Below are 13,776 nucleotides of genomic sequence, written 5' to 3' on the forward strand. Positions count from 1 at the left end.
GCTAGCTGTGCCCCCACCCACCTCGGAGCCCAACAGGGGGACACTCATGATGACATGGATATCCAATGTCAAAGTGTCAGGGTTACACAGATAGTATACTCGTAAGAATATTTCGAACAAACATAATTCAAATCAAGCTTGCGACAGCACGCTCGCAAGATTGTACACCTGCAAGATCGATCAGAATCAAGACAATCCAAATTAAACTCACGATTGACCCTAAGCCACCGCCTTCTTGGAGATCTACGAACCAAGGGCTCGGCATGACCAGCCGATTGATAATACAGGGCCCATATTACCTCTCGTCTAACCGGAGTCTGAAGCCAAAGTAGTGTGTAGCAGTAAAAAAAGGAAGAAAAAAGAGCAAAACCTATTCAACCACCAGGACCTTCTTCCCCCGGATACGAGATGCAACCCACGGCAAACAGGTTGGCTCAAATTGGAGCTACTGTGAAAGCCTTCAGCTACACTGATATCAAGCAGACGCACATCACACCCCCAAAAGTGGTGCGCATCCGCATGAGAGCAGTGCACCCAGTCTCGGGACGTGGACCCAGCTTTCATGGAGACCCCCGCAGGGCGAGGTACAATCCATTCTCTCTAATAATGGACAGTTTGAGGAATTTCTCCTACTTAAAACCCATCATACCACTACTCACTGCCTTGCGTACCCTGTTTGAGAAATGGGACATCCCATTTCAGGAATTGCACAGGTGTTCATTCACCTGTGACAAATAATGGACTAACAATGTTGAGATGCATGCACAGTCATTTAGTTTTACACCTTTGGAGGTACAACAGTGTTTTTGAACATGTCGGATAGTGATATTTTCCTTACTCGGCCATCATTTACATGTAGGGATGTACGCAGCTGTGATTCAGATTGTTTGCCTGTTTGAAGTGACCTATTTATTTGCACAAGGACAGGTGCATTGTCTAACTTTACATCAAATACATACAAGCAAGGTGAGTTTTCGCTACAATTTAAACATAACTGTTTTTCCTAAAAAAATCTACCATACGCATGTTATAGATATGATAAAAAAAACCCATATCTGATTGCTATGATAGCATTGCACTGGAATACAATGAAACCTGTCTAATCCGACACCACGTGGGTGTTTGGTCAGATTATTCAGAGTGTAGGAAAGTCAGATACTGTTGTATACTATTGTTGCTATTGTTGAATACGGAACAGTTACAGATAGGATAGGGAAAGCAGGTGTCAGATTAGACAGGTTTCGCTCTTAAGTATATTATGTTTAACCATAATCATCAGATTATATGTTATAAGGGTTGTGAGATATCTGATCTAAAAGACTGCATATTATCCCACCTCAGTCAAGAATCTAGAGTTCCTATTCCTCGTCAATTACAAGTTTTAAAAAGATGTAACAAATAATAATGCAAGAATCTAATTATGTTTTTTTTTATTTTCAGAACAGTAACAGCTAGGAAGGGGAAGTAATAATTTCGATGGAGGAGTGAACTTAAATGTAAAATTTTGGATAGTCAAATAAACATGTTTAGTTTTCCATACAGCAGCGTTTTTTTTCCTTTGTTCAAAATAGACTGTCCATTATTTTGGAGAATAATGGACAGGGGCCCTATAATAATGGACAGTGAGTTACATAATGGACTCCTAGGTGTCCATTATGTAATATAATGGTCATATACAACAAAGGAAACTTTACTAGCTGGGTTTTAACAACTGGTAACCTACAGACTTCTCAAGTTTTGTCCGATGCCCACGGGTAATTGTTTTGTCCTCAAATGACTGAGAATTCTCTCCCACCCGGATATGTAACTTTTAATGAACATTTTCCAAATGGTCAACAGTTATCAAACTCGATGCCCGTACCTTCAGTTCACGCCGTTCATAGTCAGTCATGCGAACCGGCACGTGAACATGTACATTTAGCGCACAGTACACATTATTTTCAACCTGATGTGCACTCCATAGTGAACGGCCAGCCTATAGCTAACAGGCCCCCGCCACCATTTCCCCAGTTTATCACATCGACGTCTCCGCCCATACTGCCTCCTCCTTCTCGGCCGCCTCCTACTCAGCCCTCCTCCACCCAGCCGCCTTCATCAACATCAATCGTGACAATGCAAATGATATTCACAAATATAAACTTGATGAACGATAGACTGGACAAATTTGAAAAGGTCATTAATGAAAAGCTTACTAAGCTCGATATCCTTGATGATATAAATACCAAGTTCGAAACCCTTGACACCAGTATGTGTTCATTGAAGGATGAACTCGCAAATATTGCTTCTAAAGTAAAGCGACATAATGACATTCTAGCGAAGGAAGAGGCCTATCACCATGAAATGGATGATCGTGTTTCATACATTGAATCGATGAATAGTGATCTCGAACGGGAGAACTACGAGCTCAGGGAGCAATTTTTACGACTCCAAACTCACTCCATGAAATATAATTTAATATTTTCGGGAATCGCAGGTGAAGGCAATGTTGACGAGGAGAACACAGATGAGGTTTTCAAAACCTTCATCGATAAGCAGCTGGAGGTTGTAAGTGCTAGAGACATAACGTTCCAAAATGTACACCGTCTACGTCCGCGACGGGATGGGAAAACAACTCAATACCATAGCCAAGTTTGTAAACCACCACGACCTTGACCGCGTGTTAAAGGCTGCTCCCGAAAAACTCCATAACAAACCGGAATATTCCATCCAGCTGCAGTACCCGACGGAAATGAGTGACCGTCGGTCGGCCCTTTACCCGGTTATGAAAGAGTTTAGGCGAAAGGGGGAAAGGGCCAAAATAGTGTACGATACACTATATGTGAACGATAGACCTTACTACCCACCAGAACACCCTCGAAAACAACGAAATTACCGTCAAACCTCGGAAAGTCGTCACCCTAACCAGCATGCACCCCGGGGCTACAATTACGACCCCCCTGGACATCACCGCGCACCCCCAGGCAACCACCGCGCATCCGGTGGACACCCTCAAGAAAATCGAGGGACACACGGAATCTCCGACGACCGCGCTTCTCGCGTCTCGGCGCCCCAATTCGGAAACGACTTTCCATCAGACCTCAACGCCGACACTCAGACCCAACGAGAGACTGTTCTGTAGGACAACACATCGGACACCCCAAACTTAGCCCAAAAGAAGTCTAATGATCTTTACATTGGCTTCTTGAACACATGTGGAATTACTTCGAAATTAATTGACCCAGAATTCCGAAGCCTAATTACAAATTACGACATTTTGATATGTGTTGAAACAAAAATTGATGAACACGATGAATTAGACCTACCAAATGGCTATGTATCCTTTTCAAAATATAGAACCAAATTCAAAAGAAAATCTGGCGGTATCACTGTTATTTTTAAGAGCCGCTTGTCAAAATATATACATTTTCATGATACAATTTGTGAATATGTTTGGTGGTTTGAAGTATCTAAAACTCTATCTGAATTAAATGAAAATTTACTTACATGCTGTATATATATTCCCCCTGAGAATTCTAGGTATTCCTCAGATAATGCATTTACAGAAATTGAAGACGAGTTGATAATGCTATCACAAGAAAACAAAAATATCATGCTTGTCGGCGATTTTAACTCAAGAACCTCTGACGCCATAGATTATATCATACCAGATGAAAAATTGCATGATATACTAGATATCTGATAATAACCATGCTACCGATAATATGAATTCTTTTGAGCGATTAGCTCAATATGACATCCCTCTTGCTCGATCTTCTCAAGATAAAGGACGTATAAATAATTATGGGTCAAAATTGATTGAAATGTGTAAACGGAGCTCTTTATTTATCGCGAATGGACGAGTCTCGTGCGACAAGTATCTCGGAAAAACTACATGTAAAGACTCAAGCGTTGTTGATTACCTTATATTGATGCCAGATTTATTTCCGTTCATAAAATATTTTGAAATAATTGATTTTAACCCATTGTTTTCAGATGTGCATATTCTAATAAATTTCTCATTCGCATTCCGGAAAAAAAAGATGTCCGAGATGAAAAATGTTTTGCTGATAGAGATTATGTGAGATGGAATCCCTTGAAATCGTCAGATTTTGCACGAGCAGTTAAAACAACTTGAATAATATTAATGTGAATTTAAATAATGTATTACTTAGTGACACTATCACAAGTGATCAAGTGAATGGTCTAGTGACAGACATATGTACAGTACTAACAAATTGCGCTACAAACACGATAGGTGTGACTCACCACCATAAAACAAATAATAAAAATATAAACAAACCTTGGTTTATCAAGGATTGTAAACTTGCCAGGAACTCTTTTAATAAATGTAAAATAAGGTACAAATTTAACAAATCAACAGAAACTAAGCACACGATGAATATTAAAGTTAGAGAATACAGAAAACAACTGAGAAAGAACTACAAAAATATCAAGCGAAAATCACAAAAGAATTAAGGGAGAACGCGAAACGAAACCCAAAAGAGTTCTGGAAAACGCTTAATAAGTTTTCACAAAAGAAGAAAACAGAAACAAACATACCCATAGACGTTTTACACGATTATTTCAAAAAACTGAAACACCTGAAGAAGAAAATAATAATGTTATAAATGAAATTGACAACCTTGATGTTAACGATAATGACGTCAATAATACACTGAATCAACCGATTAACGAGATAGAAATACAGAAAGCTATTCGATCACTAAAAAATAACAAAGCGTCCGGCCTAGATCGTATTTTGAACGAATATTTGAAAAATTCTCCTCCGGAGATGCTCCCTGTTTATGTTAAATTGTTCAATATAATTTTAGACACGGGGATTATTCCGGATAGTTGGAGTGTCGGTATCATCAAACCTATATACAAAAATAAAGGTTGTCCGGAAGACCCAGATAATTATAGAGCTATCACATTGATAAGTTGTCTTGGCAAATTATTCACTTCAATAATAAATAATCGCTTTAATGAATATGAAAAACAAATTAACTTAATATCTCGAAACCAGGCAGGCTTTAGGAAAGGTCATTCAATTGTAGATAACGTTTTCGTTTTGCATATTCTCATATCTATATATCTTTCAAGTGGGAAAAAACTATACTGTACCTTCATAGACTTCAAAAAGGCATTTGATACCGTATGGAGAGCAGGCCTTTGGCAAAAATTACATAACAGTAATGTAAATGGTAAATGTTTCAAAGTTGTTTTTAACATGTATAATAATATTAAATCATGTGTTCAATTCAATTCCAGAACGTCTGATTTCTTCCCGTGCTTAATTGGAGTCAGGCAAGGAGAAAACCTATCTCCCTTTAACTTTTCCGTGTTCCTTAATGACATAGAAAGTTATTTTGCCTCTTTGGGTAGTCATCCACTTGAAACTGTAAGAGATAAGCTTTTTAACGAACTTCACATCTTTGTTGAAATCTTTGTTCTTTTATACGCCGATGCTACTGTGTTATTCTCAGAAAGTCCAGAAGGTCTTCAAAGTGCTTTAAATGTATTTCAGCTTTATTGTGAAACTTGGAAGCTTAAAATTAATGTAAATAAAACAAAAGTTTGGTATTTTGTAAGAAAAAAGTAAACAGAATCATGTATTTATATTGCAAAACGAAACTTTAGAAAATGTAGATAATTTTACTTATTTAGGAATTACTTTTAATTACAATAGCAACTTTGTCAACGTGAGACGTAGACTAATCGATCAGGCACAAAAGTCAATATTTTCTATATATAAAAAAATCAGGAATCTTTCTCTTCCGATAGATATACAACTAAAACTCTTTGATTCTTTAGTAGAGCCTATCCTATTGTATGGGTCAGAGGTATGGGGATTCGAAAATTTGAAAATAATTGAACAGATTCATCTTAAGTTTTGCAAAAGAATCCTGAAAGTGAGGTCTACTACTCCAAATTTTATGATTTATGGTGAGCTAGGTCGTGTGCCATTAGAAATAAATGTTAAATTAAGATTAGTAGGTTTTTGGAATAGATTGCTAAGTAATGACAACAAACTAAGAAGCATTTTATTACAATTGGCCTTACATTTGCAAAATGATGCTAATTTTTCTTTTAAATGGATTAAATGTTTACAAAGTATTTTTAACGAACTGGATTTTCTTTTATATTCGATAATAAAATACTGATGCCTGATAATTTCTACAAAGATGTTTTGAAACAACGTCTGATTGATCAGTTTATACAAAGATGGTTTTCCGACTGTGCTAACTCATCTCGTGGACAATTATATTCTGTATTTAAAACAGAATTTTGTATGTAAAAATATTTATTAAATTTGTCAGAACATGCCAGAATACAAATAACAAAACTGCGTACTTCGAATATTAAATTACCTATAGAAACGGGTAGATGGTATAATATCCCAAAAGTTAATCGTTTATGTAATTTATGCGCCGAAAGCATTGGTGATGAATTTCATTATTTGTTTATATGAAACAATATTACTTTATCGACTCTAAGAAATAAATATATACCTGGCTATTATTATACAAACCCAAATATTGATAAGTTTAAAGGTTTTTTTATAAATATGCAACCAACAAGTTCTGACAGGTTTATCTATTTTCCTAACCAAAATGTCCCCTCTTTTGTAATTAATTCCTGTGCGGTTGTTTATCTGTTTGTTCTGATTGAAATATTAAGTTATTTATATGTACACATTTATTCATATAATGTGGATTTACACAGTGCGTGTGCGAGCGCGTGACTAAATTGTATAACTACATACTCATTTACATGTGTGAGAATATTAGGTTTTTGATCGTATGAATTGTGTGTGTGTGGCAGGTTATATATGTACACACGTAAATGTATGAGGATAATATGGTTGAACGTATACATTGTACACGTATGTATGTGTGTGGCTGGTGTTATTATACACATATGTATGTATATATAAATGTTAATTATCAAATTTATCTGTCCATTCTGTCAATTATATTTGTATTTCTCCTCATGTTACACATATCTTATGTGTCCGAGTGTTAAAATTAAATCTTGAAAAATCTAAATAACGCAGCATCGTGACGCTGTCCCTCGCCGAGTACTGTAAACATTGGGAGAGGTATGTATGACAAAAAAACCGCTTACTAATTGTTGCAATGAAGAAATATGGCATAAACAAGAAAAATTCAAGCAAAGAGTAAATCTCCCAAAATACGCACCTCACACAACATACACGCAACACACCGCATACATGGGAGGCCATCCTTACATGACCATAGCTGTTAATAGGACATTAATTAATCAAACAAACAAAACCTGCTGCCTCATGCATGTCATTGCATGATCTTAAAAGGCCGAAATCTCTGGGGTCTCAAATTTAGTAGCTACCTACATGTGTAGATCAAAATATATTGGATTTCCAAGATTTCAAGATTTTTTTTTTTATTCCATCTCAAACATCATAGAGAAGTTGTATTTTTTCTCATAAAGACTTTCCTACGGAAGCCGTGAGGGGACATTCTGACTTTTGATTTCTTACTTCTCACTTACTACTTCTTACTTATTATATTGCTGTATTAAATATACGCGGGAAAGAAGCCATTTTTCTTCTAGAGGTGAGAGCAACAGCTAGTGGTGAGAGAAACAGTAAGGGTGAGTTTGTTTTAATTCCTTTTTTAATCGTTCTTATACGTTCGCAGCATGTTATTTAACTCAATTTTGACGTCGTTTTAATGACGATAGTAACTTAACCATGATAATATGGACATAGATGACGAGAAATGGTCACCAGAACATCAGTAGTCTCCCAACATTCATATTTGCTTTACAATAGACAGGACGAAGATGTAAATGTAGGTCCGCTGAATTATTCAACAAGTAAAGTCTACAGCACAGTACCAATTACCGTGATTTCTGCTAGTGGTAGTGCTAGTGACATGGAATTTTTTCGGGATGCAATTAATTATTTTTAATAGTTTAATTTTGAATTAAAATTAGTAGCTCAAATTTTTCAATGGTTGATCGACGTATGAGGTTTATTTAATGACGATAAAACAAAGTGAAGAACTGAAACAAACCGAAAGAAGAATTACTCTACATCATTTTCCCGAAAAAATTCCATGACACTAGCACTAAAAACTTAATAAATTATTTTATATCCTTTTTTGTGTTAATTAGGGTTAATATATATATACACGATTTAACATCAATTATTGTTCAAATAATGAGTATCGTTTATGCTCTGTCGGCGGTGGAACATCTTTAAGGCGTGCATTCAAAATATATAAAAAATGCGCTTTTAAAAACATGCTTATTGCACCAAAACTTAGTATGTGTTTCAATAAAGTGACAAACAGCTGTTTGATATCTTTTAATGAAATAATATAATCGTAATGTATGGTTAGATTTCAAGCTATCCCCCGCTGTGATTGAATGTTAAAAAATTTGATTTCAAAAGGATTTCGGTTGCAAATGAACACTTTTTGTTGAATAAACACTTCCATGGCTACCGTAATTTAGCTGTTCAAAAAATTCCAAAATATTGTGCGGGAGATAGAGCGTGCGCAGAAATCACGGTAATTGGTACTGTACTGTAGACTTTACTTGTTGAATAATTCAACAAGTAAAATCTACTGTTGACTTCTGACATCTTTCTGTAGACTTCAGACTTGACTTTTGACATCTTTCTGTAGATTTCAGACTGTTGACTTCTGACTTCTTGCTGGCGACTTCAGACTGTTGACTTCTGACTTCTTGCTGTCAACTTTGGACTGTTGACTTCTGACTTCTTGCTGTAGACTTCAGACTGCTGACTTCTGACATCTTACTTTTGACTTACATATGTATGTTGATTCTAATTCACCTTTGTCTGTGTTTTTGTTTTCTTTTTAACTTCAATAAAGCCAGTCATCTTCTTTTCAGATATTACAGCTACCTTGGATGCTAGTCAAGTAGTCATGCTACCATGGATGAAGAGGAAATGGTAAGATCACAAAAAATTGAACGTCTGTGTTATGTAAAATTCTACTGCTGAGGCAAAGTAGTTTTGGTTTTTTTTTTTTTTTTTTTTTTTTTTTTTTTTTTTGTAGATGCAAATATGTCCATATCTAGTTTGTCCAATTTCTCAAAATGACCATAAATTTGTAAAAATATTTGTGTCACAAGCATATATACCTGTCGTGCATTATAGAATATAGTAAACGATAGGTGAGTCGAGTTTACGATGTTAAGCAATACACGTACATAATAAAATCAACCAAACAAACAAACAAACACACGTACAAGTGTACTGGGATCGGATATATATATATATATATATACATATGTATATATTAAGAACAATAATAAATCATGTCCAGGAAAGCTCACAGCTCAAAATTTCTAACCCGCCTACCTTTAGCGGCTGTAAAAACACATTTCTAGTACATCGTCATAAAAACGGTTGCTAACTTTAAGACTAACTTTAAGGGAGGAATTCCTACAGAATCCGACGTAAAGCTTATATATGATCCTAAAATTCCAGAAATTTAAAAAAAAGTCCCAAAATAGGACATGTACATCATGGTACCTTGACCCACTCCACAAGTTTAAAGCATGTGTTCCAGGTCACGTGAAATGTAAACAGGTAGTTTCTAAATATAAACACAACCATTGAGCATAACTGCATGTACTAGTATAGTAATGACCACTGTGAAAAATAGCAAATTCGAAATTCAATTACATTTGTATATCTAAGACAAGAACAACGTTTAATGCTAAGTTCACGAATCTACAAATAAAATTAGTCTCGTGTAAACCAGTTTCCTTATATTGATCAATTCTTACATGTGACGTGACCAAATTCTTATCTAAAATTAACACTGACTTTTAGGTCAAAGCTACAGGCTGATGAAGACACATTATATACAAGATCCGCATTGGCTGGCAGAATTATTCAAAAGGTGGTTATCATCTTGTAACATCGAAGACGGGAGGAGGTGTTCGAACTATTGAATACAACAAGGATGACCCCCAGAGTGTTACAACGTTAACAAATCTGGAAGAATTGAAGAAGCTTTTCTTTCCAGGTGCAATAAGTAGTCTGGACAATTTAGCAGAGTTCGATGTTACACTGGCTAATTACAAAGGTGATCCTATAAAAGAATTTCAAGACCTTGATAGTAAACTATGCAGTTTTCAGGAATATTTGAAAGCACACATTTTTATACTCTTCAAAATACAATGTTTATTTGGTGACCAGAGCTAAGGTACCATTCGAAGACTCTTCTGTTGTCGCCGGAAACCGCCAAGGATCTGAATCCCATCGAATATGGTTCTGAAGTATTCCAAATAAAAGTCTTCTCTGTACAGCAGCAATACTATAAGCAACTGCTTCAAGGACTGTTTTATGATGTCTGGACTGCCAGATGTAATGGAGTCTGAGTATAACCCCATCGACGATGGTTTCAAATGTGTCGTCCATTTCCAATAAATGGTAAAAAATATCTAACAAAGACCATTGACGGACAATACCAATTTTCCGAGAGTCGTCAAGCTGTCTCAAATGACACAGTAATAATACATGGGCCTAGTGAAATATTTGGAGTGGGGCAAGAAGTACTTTTGTGTTAATTAGACGCAAATACAGTATACATGATCAGACATCAGTTATTGTTCAAATGATCTGTGTCGTTTATACTCTGTCGGCGGTGGAGTAAAAGATGAATACTCTCAGATGGACAAAAATATAAGTTATGTTACTTGAACAGTCATAGCTGATTGAATGGGTATATACGTATAGCATAAAACAATAGAAATTACGTAGAAGGTTGATACGAAAAAGCGTTTGTTACCCATTCGTTCGTCCGTCCACACATTTTCTGCAATAACTCCAACTGTAGTCGGATTTTCGTCAAACTTTGTGGGATGCAGCATTATGTGAACCTTCTCGGGGATGTGAAAATATTCGAACAATACATGTATATTTGATAGTTGTGTATCAGTTTAATTGCAAAATAATGGAATTCCGTACAAAAAGCTACTATTTTGTTTGTTTTTGTTTTATATAATTTTTGATATAACATTGTATTCCTTTCTGTATGATGTTTGTCAAATTGCAAGTTTTCATGTTACTTTCCAACTTTTTGCAGAATTAGGATTATGACACTTTAATACCTACATTGTACATTCTCCTTTACTTTTTTCTTATAGGCGCATCTAGTCCCACAGTTTTATACGCAATGTTTTAAGCAATTCACCATGGGCTATGAGGTATCATATGAAAATGTGTATATCGTAATGTGAAGTTTATACCAAAGAGGTATGGTTCCTTTGATTTTGTAAAATTGAATTCTGACAGAAAGTGCAAGGACTTTACATTATTCGATTCTTGCCACACAAGAGTGCAACTAATCATTTGATAAAGTATAAACACGTTTTCCATATCTCCTTAATTTCATTTAAATATGATTGCTGGATTGCAAACAAAGGTTTTCTCCATCATGGATTGATTTGAATACATCAGGAGACATGATCGTATGGGGAAGTGATAACTGCGTGCCCATCGTGGTCTTTATTATATTCACTGTGGTCATTTCATACTCATATGCTTATTTTATACCAAGTTTGGTACTTTCATATCTTAGGTAATTATTGTTTTAATTATTTTCTCCTCCAGGCAGATCAAGGGGTATTGAGCATATGAAAGTACACCACTTTTGGTCTTGAATAAATTGGTTTCCTGTTTATGTTTTCTGTTTTTACGCTTCATGACTTTGCATGATTCAGTCTGCTTTTGCAGGCAAACTCCATAGCTTCATAACGGTAGCTAATAAAGAATGTCTTATAAGTTTCAATTTTAGTTTCAAATGTACATCGTTCTACATCGTGCCAAGATTCTTACTGAGCTCGAAGATCCGAAGTCATTCTGAATGGATCAAATCATATATATTATCATATATCAGGGGAAATGACGTTACAGACACCTTAAGATGTGCTGATCGTAATAGGCCACGCTAAAGTTTCCATTGAAATGAAATGGAGGCCACTAATTAGTCGAAATTTACATATAGGTCGATTACATTTATTTATTATTGATAATAAACATTCCTCTTTATTCCTCCAAATAGAAGAGTTCCATAGAATGAAAAAAATTTAACATGACAAAGAAGAAAACAAATAAAAGTGGAAAATCAACGTACAAGAAACGTAATCAAAAAAAGTATTCATATGTATTTCTTCAAGAAAAACACCTTCATGACAAAGGCAAAATACCTTTGTCATGAGGGTTTTTTTTCTTGAAGAAATATATGATGTATGTACAAAGAACATTTTTTGAACTTTCTGTACATATATATATATATATATATATATATATATATATATATACATGTATGTACAAGCAATTTTACATTTCTTTACATTTACAAAAAGTGAACTGGATATATATATACTTGTAAACGTAGCAATAAAACGATGAACCAAATATCAATTTAAAGTGATACAATATTATGTGAACCTTACAGTTTAGACACAAGCTTTGAAAAAAGAAATATTATGTTAGAGTACTTGAAGAATTAAATAAAAAAATTACTTATTGAAATGTTAATGCTGAGACTTTGTCAGCATATATTTAAAAGTGTTTAAACTATTTTCATAAGTTTAAAACGATTTCTTTATTTTAAAACAATTTTGCCACAGTTAAAAAAAAGACATATAGTTTGCTCTAAGTATAGACGAGTTATCTATCTTTATGGGCTCCACCAGCGCCGGTTTTGGAGTCAGCCCCGGTCCTAGTGAGGGAATAGCTCAGCTGTTTGATGCCACTCAGTAGGGTTGTGAGTTACAAACTGAAAGCTTACAAAATTGTGAAATTTTGATCGAGGACCCCATGTTTTTATATGATATTTGAAAAATATATTTATCTTGGGCATATCATATACAAATATTGTAAAATTGACATGGGTTTTCATTTCCTTTTTGGCCTATTCATTGATTTTTTTACGGGAGAAAATATGGCAAAACATGATAATTACGTATAGAAACAGTCCTGGAAAATAACAAAAATTAGTTAGCATTTGTAAAAATGCAAGAGTTTTGTATATTGTTCTATCGTTAGAAATTTAGGACAAAAAATCAACAGGATCGAGACTACATTCACCCTAATATTATAGAATACATAATTTTATGAATTTTTCTATTTTCGGCCAGCAAATTTGCATGGATGGTATATTTCAAGCTCGAATATCTCAAAAAGTAGTTCGAGAACACCCATTTATCTTTACAGATTTGAAATCTACATGAAAAATGCAAGAAAATAACACCTGTTGGAAAAAAATGACATGGGTTTTCCCAAAAGTACGGAGCTACAGTACCTTAAAGTAATGCCGATAAAATAATTGTAGAGTGAGGGTTGATAGATCTATAGATAACAACCCCTCCATTTGTTTATGATCGCAGTCAAGAAAACGCTTGAATTCTTACGTTTGACTTTCACTGCGTCATCAACTTTCTCGTATCTAAAACATGCATTTCATTTAATTTTAAGTATTAAAACGATTTTAAATTAATTTTACATAAAAAAATAATAAGTAAAATATATTTTTACGGAAATGAAATGGTATATTAAGTTGAAGAGAATGTGTTAAATTTTTGAAGGGAGGGCGACAGCGGCCATATTACACCATAAAAAAATTACTGACCCCATATGAAGCGTAAGGGGGTCACCACGTGACAGCTCTCCGCCAATTATTTGGGGACATTTCTGTTCGAGGTGCGATAAAAATGTTTATTGGTTTGTAAGTGTCCTGCCCCCTACTCTGAGGCTGTGAGTAACAT

General features: G+C 35.0%; 2 long non-coding RNA genes across 2 annotated transcripts; both read left to right on the forward strand.

Annotated features, from left to right (window-relative positions):
* Positions 1–684: 684 nt before the first annotated feature.
* Positions 685–1,539, forward strand: LOC138323659 (uncharacterized). Its single transcript, XR_011208578.1, has 2 exons — positions 685–966; positions 1,441–1,539. It is a non-coding gene; the product is annotated as an uncharacterized lncRNA (long non-coding RNA).
* Positions 1,540–7,408: 5,869 nt separating this feature from the next.
* Positions 7,409–10,949, forward strand: LOC138324554 (uncharacterized). Its single transcript, XR_011208641.1, has 3 exons — positions 7,409–7,614; positions 8,884–8,944; positions 9,833–10,949. It is a non-coding gene; the product is annotated as an uncharacterized lncRNA (long non-coding RNA).
* The last annotated feature ends 2,827 nt before the right edge of the window (positions 10,950–13,776 follow it).

Source organism: Argopecten irradians, chromosome 5 (assembly GCF_041381155.1).
Source record: "Argopecten irradians isolate NY chromosome 5, Ai_NY, whole genome shotgun sequence".
NCBI classification, from domain to species: Eukaryota; Metazoa; Mollusca; class Bivalvia; order Pectinida; family Pectinidae; genus Argopecten; species Argopecten irradians.